This window comes from Leptodactylus fuscus, chromosome 7, assembly GCF_031893055.1.
Source record: "Leptodactylus fuscus isolate aLepFus1 chromosome 7, aLepFus1.hap2, whole genome shotgun sequence".
NCBI lineage: Eukaryota > Metazoa > Chordata > Amphibia > Anura > Leptodactylidae > Leptodactylus > Leptodactylus fuscus.
The window spans coordinates 44,659,558-44,676,922 of NC_134271.1; positions in this window are offsets into that span (position 1 = coordinate 44,659,558).

Below are 17,365 nucleotides of genomic sequence, written 5' to 3' on the forward strand. Positions count from 1 at the left end.
ACTATTTTGACAAGTGTTAACGCTGTTCAGCTTGCAGTTTTTGCACACACAGAGACACTCCACAGGCCGACATTAAATTGTGTGAAATTGTGTGTGAAAGCAAATTTATACCTTTATAAGTATTAATTTTCAGACTATAGCTACACATGTGGTTGTCACCAGGGGATGATTTACATAAGCGGTGCTTGTAGCCAGCATTAGAATGCTCAGCTAAGTGATATACTATCAATCTCCAAGATAATTCAGCTAATCCTCTCTATCAGTATATTATTCCTTGCAGTTGGATGATGCATCAAATAATTTTTCATGAAAAAACACTTCTGTATTTGACATTGCATTGCTTGTCTCTTAAAAATCTTATATACAAGCAAGTGTGAATCTTTTTGCGTTCAATGTCTTTGTAATATAGCAGAATACTGGTGACTATAGTTCCTTGAGCCCACCAGAGAAAGTGTTTTTGAACACCCACCAATAAGATACATTGGGCTATTTTAGTGCCATGTATTTTGCTCCAAATGTAATGTTCCTCTTAGGGGTTGTCTAGGATATATTATACACCTCCCAACTGTCCCGGATTCAGAGGAACAGTCCTGGATTCTGGGTCGTGTCTCACGGTACCGGTCGGAAGGAGTTATTTTCCGGATTCAACTCGTCTGCGCCCGGAGAGGATGCAGATGAGTTGAATACAGTGGTGAAGCAGGAGCAGATATACAGAGCAACAGAATATTGAATAGTATGTGGGGGAGGGGGACTATAACCTATGGGGCGGTACTTTGTATTACAGTAATAGTGCCCCCTGTGGAGGTAACTGCATTACTTATGTGGGGGAGCTATTACCTGTGGGGGGAACTACTAAACCACTATTATTGTAATAGTGCCCCCATAAATAACAGCATTACTTATGTAGGGAAGGGTACTATTTCCTGTGGGGGGGAAGTGTTACTGGAGCATTATTACAGTAATAGTGCACACCCACAGTTAAATAGCATTCATTATGTGAGGAGGCTATTACCCATGGAGGGGGGGAACTATTACAAGTGGAGTGCCTCTGCAACCCAAATCCAGTCCCCAACCAGTCTCTGCGGTCTTTCTGTAAAACCAATGTGGCCACTACATGGCGCCTTAAACTCAAATTGTAGCCATTTTGACTTTAGTAATCCAGTGAATCTGTAAAATTCCATTGACAAAGCTCATCATGATATGTTATCTATCAATTTCAGAGGGCTACAAACAAACCTACTGCATCATCCTAAAGGAACATTAGACCCAGAAATGAAAGGCAAAAGTGCACAAGAAATATAGTTACCCCCACTGTTTGTCGGCCTACAGCAATTTTTTTAATGATCCATTCCTGACAAATATCATCTTATAGAAATCTTGCATAAAAAAGGTGTTAATCTTCTGCTGGTCTGCTCCATATTCAATTAGAAAATAGCCCCTGGCAGGGATTAAATGAGAGATGGCCCCACGTTGCGCAAAAGCATCTTTTTTAGTTGCAGATTTTGCTGTTTTTTGAGTCAAACAAAAATAATGAGAAATATATATCGGAAGTGCTCACGCATACACACACCCGTGGATAATCATGGGTCCATGTAGCAGGCCATGATCATTTTGTGGCCCAGACTCCCTGCAGCAATGACTGGGTCATGGACACGTAGATTAACACATTCATGTGTGTTTAGCCTCATGAAGATACCCCAATGTGACGAACTATATTTTATGTATCCTCGGCGCATGCTGGCTCACATGGAAGGATGTGAAAGTTTCCATCTATGATCGAGCAGTAGAGAGAAATAAAAGAAGATAATTTAACAATGTAAGGTTAGGTTCACACCTGCGTCTGTATTCCGTTCGGGGTTTATGTCCCTGAATCCGCGAGAGAAGTGGAGAGAAATGTCCTGCAAGCAGGACTTTTTTTCTCTGCACTTTTCTTCCTTTTTAGGTTGGGAACCTGGCAGGCCCCATTATAATCTATGAGGTCTGCGGGTTTCCGCAGGTAACTGCTTTTTAAGTGAAGAACGGAGATCCGAATGTAGGTGTGAACCTAGCGTAAACTATTACAAATATTTCCACATAGTTTTGTATAAAAACATTAGTTGACAAATTTAGCTCTGCAACCCGTCATGAATGGTACTACATCATTCTGAAATCTTGTAGGCCTTTCCAACTTGCCACCACTACGACTTTTATTAGAAATGAATTCGTTTTATGAATTATACTCTTTTACTAGAAAAAAATATAAGAAACTTGGCCAGTCCAAATAGAACTAAATAATAAACACCATCCCACACTCCAAAGACATACTGATGGGGAATGTACAGTAGATTGTGAGCCCTATATAGGACAGTGACTGACAATGTCTGTAAAAGCGGTGTGGCACATGATGGCGCTATACAAGTAAGGCCTCCTTCACATCTGCTTCGGTAATCCGTTCAGGGGAGTCCACATGGGGACCCCCAAACAGTCTACCGAATGCATTTGCAAGCGGTGTGCAGTGAAAGCACATGGACCCTCATAGACTATAAAGGGATCCGTGTGCTTGCCGCGACATCTCCACAGGGAACATTCGGACAGGAAATTACTTCACAATCTACTTTTCTGTCCACATGATACATGCAGGCAGCGCATGGCAAGCACACGGACCCCATTATAGTCTATGGGATCTGTGTGCTTTCACTGCACACTAGAGATGAGTGAGTACTGTTCGGATCAGCCGATCTGAACAGCACGCTCCATAGAAATGAATGGATGCACCTGGTACTTCCGCTTTGACGGCGGCCGGCCGCTTATGCCCCTCCCCCCCCCCCCCCCCGCGTGTCGGCTACGTCCATTCATTTCTATGCGAGCGTGCTGTTCGGATCGGCTGATCCGAACGGTACTCGCTCATCTCTACTGCACACCACTTGAAAATGCGTTCGGTAGTCCGTTCAGGAAGTCCCCATGCAAACTCCGCAAACGGATTACCAAACGCAGATGTGAACCAAGGGTAAGCAAAAATAAAATAATATATCATACGACCTAATATGACTACAATCCTTAAAGAAAACTTTCAATATACAGTACAAACCTCAATGGAAAGCCACACAAAATGGCCACAAACAAAGTCTTGGTCACCATCTGAATGAAGAAAGCCAGAAGAATTCCACTTTTTTTTTTTTTTATCAGGCAAACTTGTTAAAGGATGAACTTTCATCTCGGCATCCTGCGTATCGTTATTCCTTGTCTCTTCTCCACGCGTAATTGCTTTTAGTCTCTTAAAACCACACATAATTCCAGACCAAGAAATATTCCTTTGAATTACATTTGAAGCAGCAGAAGTATTAGTATCCCGGGCATGACAGTGATGTCCTAACAATCTATACATATTGATTTAGGTTGATAATAAACAATTTGATTAGCCTCTATCTATTGTGTGTCATTTCAATCACTGTCACAGAACCAATAGAGTGGAAGGGAAGCTTTTGCAAACGCCTAGGCCGAGATTTCTCAAAATAAGAAACTCCGTCCTGATTAGAGGCCTGGATTCAGTGAATTGGACAAGACAGTTCAACTGCCAGGTTATTAACTCCCTCAGAAAATACTCTGCTTTTTTTCCCCCAAGGCCTAGCTGAATATTCTGATCTGGATCGATAAGCAATCTCCACTGTGTAGAAAATGCCAAGCAGAATCATTTGTCTCGATGTATCTTTCCTACAAAGGATAAAACACCTGCAATGGAAAAAAAAATGTCCTCTGAACCCCCTCATCTGTGCACATTTTAAATAATGACCCGCCACCTCCAGCACAATAACTGAATCCATTTTATCACAGAAAACGTTCTCTAAGGTTCTGTCTGCCGATATGTAAGAGCAACCTCTCAATCTGATAAAAATGATATCAGTCATTGTATCCCGATGGCATATTTATGGGAGTAATGTGAGTAGCGTTGTAATGACAAGAGTACAGATGTCACACTAACTGCGCCCTTGGCTAGGAGATATTTCAGAATGTCACTTTTTTTTATTAAACACTCATACTGTCTGTACAGTTTGTGGATATTAAGTTTTCGACCGTACAACGCATCAAATGCTTTATCATGTTGGGTCACAAAGAATATTGAAGGCCTCGCTTGCCTACCAGGATATATTTTTCAACACATTCTGGTGGGATATAAATGGTTTTCCCACTATACATTTATCAGAATTACGTTTTATTTATTTGTACAACTCACACTGCTTTCTGCACAAAGCTGCATGTAGGGAATTAGAACATACATTGTGAATAATCGCTGAAAACCATATACAGTTTTATCCAATGTTAGATCAAATGTCATTGTTATATGGGACAATGTACCGCCTATTGGGAAATACAAAAAAAAACCTAACAAAGCCAACTTAGTAAGATGAAGAATTGTTTTTTATCTCATTGTTTGACTGAGGTTTGCCTGTGATCATTTGTACTATGTTTGTAAGACTGAAATCACACATTTAATCTAGAAGTCAGGCGTAACCTAAAAATTTTACCTAAAATGTCCTTTAACCCATTCCAGCTGCAGGCATTTTTTCAATTTTTGCTTTTGATTCGCCACCTTCCAAAAGCCATAACTTTATTTTTTTTGTTCGCAGAGCCATAGTGGTACTGTTTAATATAGCATAAGATCAGGGACATAGGTAGCAAAGACTGGGCTCCATAGCAGACTTTTGACTTGGGCCTCACCACCCTTGCACTGTATAGTACCCCTTTCCTGGCTGGACACGGTATAATGTTCCATTTACATACACTATAATGCCCCACAGTGTCTTCTTCACACAGTATAATGTCCCACAGTGGCCCCTTCACACAGTATAATGTCCCACAGTGGCCCCTTCACACAGTATAATGTCCCATAGTGACTCCTCCACCCAGTATAATGTCTCACAGTCAGGGCCGGCGTCAGCGCACGGCATAGTCGGGCAAGTGCCGGGGCCCACAGAGCCTCTGGGGGCCTCCTGGCACTTGCCCGCCCCAGCACTTGCCTGTCCCGATTTCAGACGGACGCCGATGAGCTGAATACATAGGTGACTAAAGCAGGAGCTGTGAGCTCAGCTTCTGCTTTAAAGCTGCGGCCCGGCTTGCGTGTGTAGGCTCAATGACGTCATCACATTGCGCCTACACATGCAAGCCGGGCCGCAGCTTTAAAGCAGGAGCTGAGCTCACAGCTCCTGCTTTAATCGCCTATGTGAATGGAGTGAGAGAGCAGAGCATCGGGGGAGCGATGGAAGGTGAGTGTAAGTGTTTGTTTTGTATTAAATATTAAGGTGGACCATAATGAAGGGGGCCCATGAACCTGGGGGGCAAATGAAGGGGAGGGGGGGAACGGCATGACACTGGGAAGATGAAGGGGGTGGGGAGAGAATGGCATGAAACTGGGGACAGAGATGGAGGGGGCCCAATGAAGGGGAGCGGGGGAACGGTATGACACTGGGGCAGATGGGGGGGTGGAACAGCATGACCCTGGGGCAGAGACGGGGGATATGAAACTGTGGGCAGATGAAGAAGGAGAACGTGATGAAACTGGGGACAGAGATGGAGGGGGGAATATAATTTACGGGTGACTGTAGGAGGATTATACTGTGTGGGAGCACATGATAAATGAATGAGAATGGGCGGAGTCAACATAAAAGTGGGTGGAGCCAAATTTGCCGCGGCGCGCAGAGCACATTTTGCTCCTCTTTCTACTCTTTAAAAATTGGGAAGTATGGCGTTGGTTGACACCACACTCCTGCGTGATGTCACTCGCTTCATCTGCGACGCACAGTGTCTCGACTCCCCCGCCTCCTTTACAAGGGGGCCCACTGAGGCTCTGTCTCCCAAGGGCCCATAAAAACCTGGAGCCGGCCCTGCTCACAGTAACCCTTGCACACAGTATAATGTCCCATAGTGACTCCTCCACCCAGTACAATGTCTCATAGTGGCCCCTCCACATAGTATAATGTCTCAGTGACACTTGCACACAGCATAATATCCTATAGCGGCACCTTTACACAGTTTATTGTACCATAGCAGCCCCTCCACACTGTATAATGTCCCATATCGGCCTCTTCACAAAATAAAATGTCCCATAGTGGCCCCGTCATAAAGTATAATGTTTCACAGTGGTGTGTGCAGTGGAAATATTGCAAAAAGGTTGAGTTTGGTAGAACCCTAAATTTTTTTGGATGTCACACCAGGATGTGCAAGCGATAATTTTCTTTATCATAATTGTAGTCGTGGTAGAGAAAAACGTTTTTCAGTCTATAGTCAAGACCTTCCTCAGACTCTACGTGTGAGATATATAATAAGTGATATTACAAACAGGTGTACATTATAGATATCATGCACATATATTCATATTTACAAAACAAAGTCATGTAAGGCAGGTGAAGAAACGCTGGTAATATAACATACTCTTCCATAATGCGAAAAAATTGTATACAGAGTGTAATACTTGGTTACACTCTGTTATCTGGTTTATAAAAACCATTCTAAAATATTTGCTAGACTATTCTGAGTTGATGGAAAGGAGCTGCAAAGTCCATCTCACCCTCAAGTATCCATTAAAGGGGTTGCCCCATCTCAAGGATCCTATCTATAGGGCTAGTTTATGTTTAAGACTTTTCCTAACTACATTTCTTTATCATAACTGCTTTGTTTGGCCGCTATCTTAATTTATTCACTTCACTATCCTTTGCCCGCGACTTCGCCTACGGATTGTTGGCGTCGATGATCCGCCTATATTTAGCAAATTGCTGCCGCCGATGGTTTGCCTGCTCCGGCAATTCGGCAGCTGTTAAGCTGTCCTGCTGCTGAACTTGTTCGTCACACCGTGGCTGAGATTGTTCCGGCATCTCAGCTGCTCGTTGGGACACCATATTAATGAGCGCGTTCTTGGCATTGATGATCCGCATGCTCCAGTGTTTCAGCAGCTCTCAAGTTGGCCTGCCGCTGAACTTGTTTCTGGCACTGTGCCTGGGATTCTTTCGGCATCTCAGCACCTCGCTGGAAAATATAATGCGCTTGTTGTTGGTGTTGATGATCTGCCTGCTCCGGCGTTACGCCAGCTGTCAAGCTGGCCTGCCACTGAACTCATTCCTGGCGCTGTGCCCGTGATTGTTCTGGCATATCAGCAGCTCACTGCTGTTGTTTTTGGCGTTTTTGGTGTTGATGATCAGCATACTCCGGCGTTTCAGAAGCTCTTAAGCTGGCCTGCTGCTGAACTTGGTTCTTGCACTGTGCCTGGGATTGTTCCGGCATCTCAGCACCTCGCTGGGAAGCCATATAATGAGCATGTTGTTGACGTCAATGATCCCCCTCAGCTGTGCTTGAGGACAACTCTGTGACTTCTTGCTACATTTATGGCTGTCGTTGTTTGCGACAAATTAGATTCTCTTTTTCCAGGCATGTTAAAAATTGGCAAACTGCCATGTTGGATTAATGGTGTTTTGCCATGATTGTCAACACTGCCTGGAGCACATCAAATAATATGCAAGGTGTCTCTCCACTGAGGGTTAGCGTGTGTTTACACAGAGAAATAACAGCCCTGGCTGAGATAAGGCTGCTGCTCAGAGATGTTTAATATAGTATATGAACCTAAATTCATAACTGTCATGAAACCATGTTATTTACTGGGATAAAAAGTAGCCTATATTTTAATCGAGGTTACAATCTATGTGCCAAATTTCATTCAAATCCGTTCAGCCGTTTTTGCGTGATTGAGGAACAAACATCCAAACGTTCACATTTATAATATTAGTAGGATTGTTTACACTGTGTATCCATGACCACGGGCCTGGTGCTGAGCTTATCTCCTCAGTCCACAAGTGACTGAGCTCCCTGCTCTCCGGGGGCTCAGTCTGTATTTCTGAGCTGTGTTTGTGTCTCTGCCACAGACAAGTAGCAGAGCTCCTGCTCTCAGATATGGGAGGGGGGAGGTGAGAGCTCCTGCTAGTATTTCTGAGATGTTTATCTTCGGCTCTTCCAGTTATCAGTCAGTTTAATTGAATTTGGCTGGTAAGGGCTGAGATCGGTAGTCCAGCTGAGATCGGGAGTCCGTTACCTCTGTATGTAAACACAGACCTAAAACAAGTTTATTGCAATCAAATCCAGCTCTGCTACATCAGCTTACTGACTGCAAACATACTGCTATGAAGAGAGCTAAGCAGAGCAAGTGAAATCCCACCCACCAATGTACTGAACAAACCAGGAAGTGAAGAGAGCACAACGCTTGCAGGGTGCTGAACAAGCCAGTTGGGAATACCCCTTTAACTCTATAGAGCACATGAACAGTCTACTGAATTTAATGGGAACTGTGTAAAACTTAATTTGCCTTTTGGTGGTGCTGCTGCAGGTATATTAAAGACTTGCTATTGGGTTCCTGTACAAGTTATATCTAATTGCTGAGGGTCCCAACTGTAGAATTTTCTGTGATCTGCTTATTTTTGGGGACTATTATGACACGCAGAAATTGTAAAAAGAAAACCCAAAGAACTCCATTGCTCAGCTCAGACTTCTAGATACAGTACAAGCATATTAACATATCAATTATGTATTATCCCCTTAGCGACCCTTGACGTAACTGTACGTCATGGGTCGCATGGGGATGTATGGAGCGAGCTCACACGCTGAGCTCGCTCCATACACGGCAGATGCCGGCTGTATAATACAGCCAGGACCTGCCAATAACAGCAGCGGTCGGTGCCCGAGCCGATCACTGCTGTTAACCCTTTACACACTGCGGTCAAACGCGACCGCAGCGTGTAAACAGCGCAGGCGGCATGGGCGCCGCCATGTTTCCCCGATCGCCGCCCTCCTGAACGTCACATGAGGGCGGTGATTGGTTGCTATGACAGCCGGAAGCCTATTGAAGGCTTCCAGGCTTGTCTCTGCACAAGATCTATTAGACGATGCCAGAGGCATCGTCTAATAGAAGTGCTGGGATTCTGCTATTCACTGCAGTACTGTAGTATTGCAGTGAATAGTATGAGCGATCAGACCCCCTAGGTTTCAAGGTACCTAAGGGGTCTGATCATAAATGTAACAGAAGAAAAAAAAAAGTTTTTAAAAGTATTAAAAAAATAAAAAAAATATAAAAGTTCAAATCACCCCCCTTTCCCTAGATTAGCTATAAAAGTAATTAAAGAACATTAAACATAAACATATTAGGTATCCCCGCGCTCCAAAATGCCCAAACTATTAGAATATTAAAACATTTATCCCGTACTGTGAACGGCGTAGCGGCAAAAAAAATAAAAACAGCCAAAGAGCGTTTTTTTCAACACTTTGCCTCCTATAAAATATTGAATAAAAAGTGATCAAACCATCAGATCTTTCCCCAAATGGTATCAATAGAAACGTCATCTTGTCCCGCATAAAAAGACACCACAACCAGCTCCATACATGGAAATATGAAAAAGTTACAGGTGTTAGAACATGATGACACAAAATTTTTTTTCTATTTTGCAAAGTTTATCATTTTTTTAAAAGTATCAAAACATTTCAAATACTATATAAATTTGGTATCACCGCGTTCGTACTGACACGTAGAACACAGGTAACATGTCATTTGTACCAAACAGTGAACGCTGTAAAAATTAAACCCATAAGAAAATGGCGCAAATGCATTTTTTCTCCAATTGCACCTCATTCTGAATTTTTTTCCAGCTTCCCAGTACATTGCACAGCATATTGAATGATGCCATTACAAAGTACAATTTGTCCCGCAAACAATAAGCCATCATGTGACTCTGTGAACTGAAAAATGAAAAAGTTATGGCTCTTGAAATGTGAGGAGGGAAAAACGAAAATGCGAAACCAAAAAATGGCCTGGTCCTTAAGGGGTTAAACTTTTCTTGGTGAATTGGTAGGCGGGGTTTCACTTGCTGTCTCCCAAACAAAGCCAGCTCTTCTATTGGCTATGTTTGCAGTAAGTAATAAGGGATGGTTGTAAATAAATTAGCACAGTGTCACTGGAAGATGCACAATATGAAGCTGATGTAGCAGATCTGGATTTGATAGGTGATGAGAATCCCAAATTTACATGCTAAAGGAACAAACTCCGTTTTCGGTCTGTGCTTACGTACGGAGGCACGGAGAGGACCTGCTCTCTGCCTGAGCGTGAGGGGCGGCCGCTGGAGCAGCGCTGCTCCAGCGGCCTCCCCAATCCACCGCTCAGTGACGGTGACCCTAAGCCAGCCCAGGACAGCTTGTCCTGGACTGGCTTAGGTCAGCAAAAATGCCGCCCTCCCCGTGGCCCTGGCATAGCGCCGCCTGAAGCGGTCGCTTCAGGTCGCCTCATGGGAGGTGCAGCGCTGCCAGCCCTTATCAGCAAAATTCAATTAGTCGACTTGATAATTGGGAGATAAACAGCTCAGAATTACAATCTGCTCCTGACTCCCGAGCACTCAGCACTGAGAGCAGGGAGCTACATCACTTGTCCTGGGCGGAGAGATAAGATCATCCTAGGTTCGTGGTTATGGAAATGCAGTGTAAACAATGAAATCAACAATGAATAATCACAGTTAATAGCCAAACAAAGCAGTTTTCATGAAGCAATGTATTTACGAAAAGTCTTAAATTCACATAAGTTAGTAGTCTAGATAGGATCGTTGAGATGGGACAACCCCTTTAACATGCAGCTAAGCCCCTTCCCACACTACACTCTAATAGATCATGTAAAGAGAGGGGAATTCCTGTACCATGCTATAGTTATGGTGCGGAGCTTGCACAGACTCATGAGCTATACCATCCACTGCAGACATAAGCTGTACTAGCTACAATGTCTAGGATCAAGGAGCATCGATTACAGAGGGAGTGGACTCCCTATATAAGCCCACTATCAACCTTGACATACAAATGTAGGGTGTTAGTGAGCTGCCATTACATCTGGGAATCTGACAAATGTCTCCAGGTCTGCCATATCTATTTGGCCTTATAAAGGACCTTCCATTGCTTTTGTTAAATCCAGCTGTTTGCATTATTTGATATGTGCTTCTCCACTGATTCTGACACAGTTGTAATTTTTTTTTCTTTAGCCTCCACTGTTCTTGAGCAATCAATGCTGTTAGTTGTGGTGCCTGCTTTATTATTTAGTTCTGTACTGTCAGGTGGGCGGTGTCAGGCAGGAATAGGTAAAGTCTGTGATTCTGAGCATTGATACAGGCTGTCTCTGGAGCTCTGAAATACGCCTCTTGTTTCCTCCAACCTGACACCGCTCACCTGACAGTACAGAGACTAAATCATACAAAACAAACCACAAGTACTGATGAAAAATATTTTTATTAAAGTGTATTAAAAACACATATACAATATGACAAGCATACAAAGAACAAATGAGAAAGGACATCAATAGTCCCAAAAGGTGCTAGAAAAAAACATTTTGGTGGGATGCATAGGGGTAATTACAAACTTGTAATGTGGATGGCTACTGAAATGCAAAACCTGTATGTACTGACCATAAATAACACATTAGCCCTATAAACGGTAACAACTGTTATAGTAAATCACGTGTTCCAGGTCAATGTGTATAAAGTCTATAAGGACAAAGTCAACCAGTATCACATAGAAAAGACCACACTATAGAAATATAAACATGCTAACATACCCTGTGCACAACCACCACCGCCCGATGTACGTTTCGCTTACGTCCTTGTATGAAGCCTAGTATATAGGCCAGTTGATGTTTTTCATTGTGTTTTTATTCCTCAGTGTTCTCCTCTGAGGACTTTCTGCTCCTATTATAACTATACCACACTTTCCGCAGTATAACGGGATTAGCTCAGGGACCACCGTCTCCTCAGATAGACGAGCACTTTTGGCACAGTAATGAAAGTCCAGTCCAGCTTAATGTTGTGCAACTGGCCGCAACCAGTTTTATTAGAAGTGGTGCAGATAAAACAAAATACAAAATAAAATCCTAGCCATCTGGCTACTACCTTCAACACAGGTATCCTAAATATGAGAGTTGGGCCTTCTGCACAGCTCCCTAAACACAAGATACAGCAATATTAATCACAAGTGGTTTCCCAGGAGCAGAGAGAGCCGTATACCTATGGGCTGTCTGCCCCTATATACACACATCTTTGATTACAATGATTTAACCCTACACATATCAAAAACCTGGAGTGGCTGATTGGAGTATAGACACACCCAATTCCCCCAATCTCCAGCAGCCAGACCTTTCTACCAGGGTTTTGGTAAAACCCTCCAGCGAGGAGCACAGCTTTTCTCAGCTGCATCTATAATATGTACGATAGGAACCTGGGAGAAATGTACACTCCTTCTACCACTTTGCCCCTGGTCCTGTCACAGCAGGTATAATTGACATCTACTCTTTTCTGCTGCAGATTTTTTTTTCTGCAACGTGTGGATGGAATTAGCCAGAATCCTAATCACTTTCACTGTAAAATGCAGTGTTTTTCCATAGTGGCAAGAACACTGCATTTTTGCAGTGTGGGGACCCAGCCTCAATATCCTTTAGTCCACCACAGGCTTAAAGGGGCTCTATCATTAAGAAAAATAATTCTTAAGTAAGCACATACTTTCATAGAAGGCTATTCCACACATAACTTTTGTATGTAAATTTCCTCAGTAGTTTTTGAATAAGCCCTTTTTTATTTTAATTAGCCAGCAACGAGCACCAGAAGTTTCAGCGAGCACTGTCTGCTATGTGTGAGAGAGAGCAGGGAGATGAGTCCTCATCATCAGCAGCCTGTGCTGTATACACAGCAGACAGTGCTTGCTGAGACTTCCGGGTGCACGCTGAAGTCTAATTAGCATATGAACAAAAATGGGCTCATTCAAAAACTACTGAGGTGTTTTACATACAAAAGGTATGTGTGGAATAGCCTTTCAGCCTTTCTAAAGGCTATGCAAGTATATGCTTAGTTAAAAATGACTTTTCCCAATGATAGAGCCGCATTAAGCTCCCTTAAAATCAAAAAATGTGTCTTTCCTGAAAAGGTAAAATCTACACCGTTAGGGGATATAAGGGTATGAAGCTGCAGTCTATATGCCTCAGTGTTTCAGTATGAGATTGAAGTAAGCAACAGCAGGAGACATCTGATTTTCATCTTTTTGTCCCAAACTCTTTAAAATGTTGGATTGGATGGCATGAAATAGATATCGGATAAGTAGGCAGATGGATGCATATATAGATAGATAAATACATAGATAATGGATAGTAACTAAATACAGTACAGGTGAAAGCAGTGAATGACAGGTAATGTCGTCTTTGCTTGTAGCTGGTCAGTGATTAAAGTAGGTCATTCAATAATTACAAACTTTTCCCCAAAGCACCTTCTTTTGCAGACTGCTCCCCATGGCCTCCTCATTCTCTCTCATAGATTGCTCCACAGCTCCATCCACTCTCGCAGACTGTTCCCAATTTCCCGCATCCTTCACAGATTGCTTTATATTGCCCCTTCCTCTCTTGCAGACTACTCCCCATAGACACTTCTCTTTCACAGGCCGCTGCCCATTGCCTCGTCCTTCACAGACTGCTTTACTCTCATTTCCAGTGTTCATAATGCCTTCCTTCAGAGAAGCAGTAACCTCTTCTTTTCCAATTCTTTTTACTTCATAAAGTTGTATTAGGGGCAAGTCCCTTCTCTTTGAGTCAATTCACGTGACCTTCCTACTCTACACAAACGGTCTACCATTGTGGCCTTCTTCTGCAGGGCCAATATCCCTATGGCTTATGTTAGTTACTAGAGATGAGCGAGTACTGTTCGGATTAGCCGATCCGAACAGCACGCTCCATAGAAATGAATGGATGCACCTGGTACTTCCGCTTTGACGGCAGCCGGCTGCTTAACCCCCCGCGTGCCGGCTACGTCCATTCATTTCTATGCAAGCGTGCTGTTCGGATCGACTGATTAGTTACAACTAGAGATGAGCGAGTAGTATTCGATCGTGTAGGTATTCGATCGAATACTACGGTATTCGAAATACTCGTACTCGATCGAATACTACTCACTATTCGAATGGAAAAATTTGATGCAGAACCAGCAGTGAGTGGCCGAATGCTATACAGTCGGCCAATCAATGCTGGTTCTTCTCCTACCTTTAGAAGTCATCTCCGCGCAGCGTCCCCGCAGCGTCTTCCGGCTCTGAATTCACTCTGCCAGGCATCGGGCCTGGGCTGAGCTGACTGCGCATGCCCGCGCTACATGCCCGCGCTACAAGAAAATGGCCGCTTTGACTGTAAGCAGCCATTTTCTTGTAGTGCGGGCATGCGCAGTCTGCTCTTCCCAGGCCAGATGCCTGGCAGAGTGAATTCAGAACCGGAAGATGCCGCACGGAGAAGACTTCTCGGAGAATCTAGCCCGGCCCTCACTTGTGGACTTGGTAAGTTCAATTTGATCAAATGTTGCCTACCCCTGGAACGAGCATTTTTTCCCCCATAGAGAATAATAGGATTCGATATTCGATTCGAGTAGTCGAATATTGAGGGGCTACTCGAAACGAATATCAAACCTCGAACATTTTACTGCTCGCTCATCTCTAGTTACAACTAATATCGATCATGACCGCAGAGGATGGCCATAGGAAACAGGCCTGTATTTTAATGTTTCATAACTTTACAAAAAAACCTATTAAAGGTATAGGACACCCTGCTATAAGCCAAAAACCATCAGGCATCACCCTGGCACCATGACACCCCTTGATAAACAGATATGTAGAGAGATATTTCATAATATTGCTCCAATATTTCTTGACATATATGCAAACCACATATTGCACTCTATTAAAGAAATAAATTAAGAAAAATGCATTTAATAGATTAATTTTCTATTGGATTCACCCATAACTTGGTTGTCTGGACAATTGCAGACGAGTAATTACTCTAAGAGATAAATAATAGCATGTCATTTTCCCAGGGAATGCTGCAGCGATTTTGCTTCATTAAATTGAAACACTACTGTGTTCCCTTCATCTCTTTATCTATTTTTTACAGTTTTTTTCTTGCTTGTCACAGTCTTGTTTTATGTCCTAGTAGCGAGCGAGTTATGCTTGTAATTTATAGTGAAAATTGAGTGCAAACAAATCACCGAATATTTTCATTGATTACCCTAAATTGTCTAATCTCCGGTATGTTTTTAAGAGTTGATTGGGTGGTATTTACTGATTGCTTTAGTGTAATTTAAAAATCAATCAATAGTTACAATGAGCGCGGGGAGATAAATCCGCTGTAATGCTGCATAAAAGCAGAAATATCAGTCAGTGGATCTGTTTTCAATCAGATTTGTGGGACGTTCTAATACATAAAACAAAATGTCTGGGAGCTTTATTTGTGTAGCATATCATTTGAAAATTGCTTTCTGTAGCATGGCATTCTCTAGCTATTATATTGTTGACTTAAGTTAATTTTCCACGGCTAAAATGAACATATTTCACTACAATAAAACTGTAAGAAACCACAAAGAATGGGGATGCTTTAAGTTTAAAGGCTCTTCTCTATCCAATAACACCCATGTATAATAGCCAAAATTACCATAACATCAGTTGTTCTTATAGCCACCTACCACTTTGGAGATTTATAGGGCTTTTTTTATAACGGAAATGCATTTTCAGTGTTCAGCAAGCATATATATTTCTTTATACATAAACATCACTTGATCTATGAAAATGAAAACACGTTTTTTCCCCAGTCTTGAGTAATTTCAAGACATTAATTGTACTTTTCTTTTAGAACATGTTGGAGCTACTTTAAAAACATAATTATGAGCTTCAAACCCCACAGACAGGCCGAATATATACAAAATTGTAGAAATAGTTAACATTTCTTGTAGGATTAATTAGCTCGGTTATAGGGTAGATCGCTAAGGAATACTGGCATTATTGACCCTAATATTAACCTAGTTGAGGCCTGATGGTGGAGTAGACAAAAGCACTTCAACCCAGGCCTCATACTGCAATTTACATGTGCTGAAGGGGTTGTCCCATCTCAAGGATCCTAATTGAAGCCTTTTTATAAATATATGCTTTAGAAATACTGCTTTGTTTTCCTGCTATGTGAACTTATTGCTCCCAATGTTTACACAGTGTTGCTATGACCACAGATCTGGGAGATAGGACAAGTGATGTCACTTACTCAGAGCCAGCAGGACAATCCATTCAGCTAATTGCAGTTTGCTGATGAATCTGAATCTGTTATCTCTCTAAGTAAACACACAGATAACACTGAGTCCATTCTGTACAAGAGTCAGTCAGCAGATTATCTGACTTGCAGAAGTGTTGTTTGTCCATTCAGCAGGAGGGTGGGGGAAGGAGAGAAATACAGGAAGTGAGAAGCAGACACTGCATACAGCCTGGCTGATAGGCGGAGATGGGAGAACTCCTTTCACCTGGCACCAGAGAGAGCCACAATTAAGAGACTGGAATCTCTTAATAATCTGATGCCAATGGGGAAATTTATAGTGACTGTTGTAGGAAATGCAAGTTTTAGTATATTTTCCAATGTGTGCCTTGGCTTTTAGCTTGGAGGTTTCCAGAACTCCAAATCTGAGCATTAATTAATGATAATACTGTTAATATAGTTAAATTTTTCCAGAGGTCTCCAAGCTGAAAAACAAACCACGTAGTGCTTTGACCTCATACAAGACCCCAGCAAAAGATTCCGTTTGCTGACCAATGCTATGTTAGAAATAGGAGCTTATGTATATTATGCATATGTTCCTTTCATATCAAGATTAGATTCCTTCATAAGGGTAAAGATTTTTTTCCTTTGTTTTTATTAAGAGAACCCATTTTTGTGCTAAAAATCAAATTTTTGTTTAACTGAGGTGCAGGAAGATTGTTTAGGCAGTAATAGTCACACTGTACCTTTATTTGGGGTGTTTGAAAATATTCTAAATTTTGAGGAGTTGAGTACTCGAGCAGTTCATTGATAACTTTTGTCTCTAGTCCTTATTATTCTGAACTGAATTGTTTGTCCATCTTGTATTCTACATGTAAAAACCCCAGAAGAGTTAAAAAAATAAAAATGGAAACCTGTTGGTGTCAGGAATGCCAAATCAGTCATGAAATATGTATAGTAATATCCATGAAAACCGAAAAGCAAAGTTTCCCCTTTGACCCCACAGGCCTAGGCCAATGGACACACATTGAATAATATAATGTCCAAGGCTTCTAGTAGTAAACCAAGAGAGACAGTTCCTATTTACGCTCTGACAGTATAATCTTGATCCTCCACAATTCTGCATTTCCATGGTCATTTTCAATGACTTGAAAAGCAAAATCAACTTGTCCAATGTCACGGGCCAAAATGACCCACTTAGAAGGCAATGTTTTCACCCTTATACAGCTCCTTCAGCCCAGATCTATAAATGTATTTGTCTCTTTGACACATGGTGGGGGCCATAATGTGAAA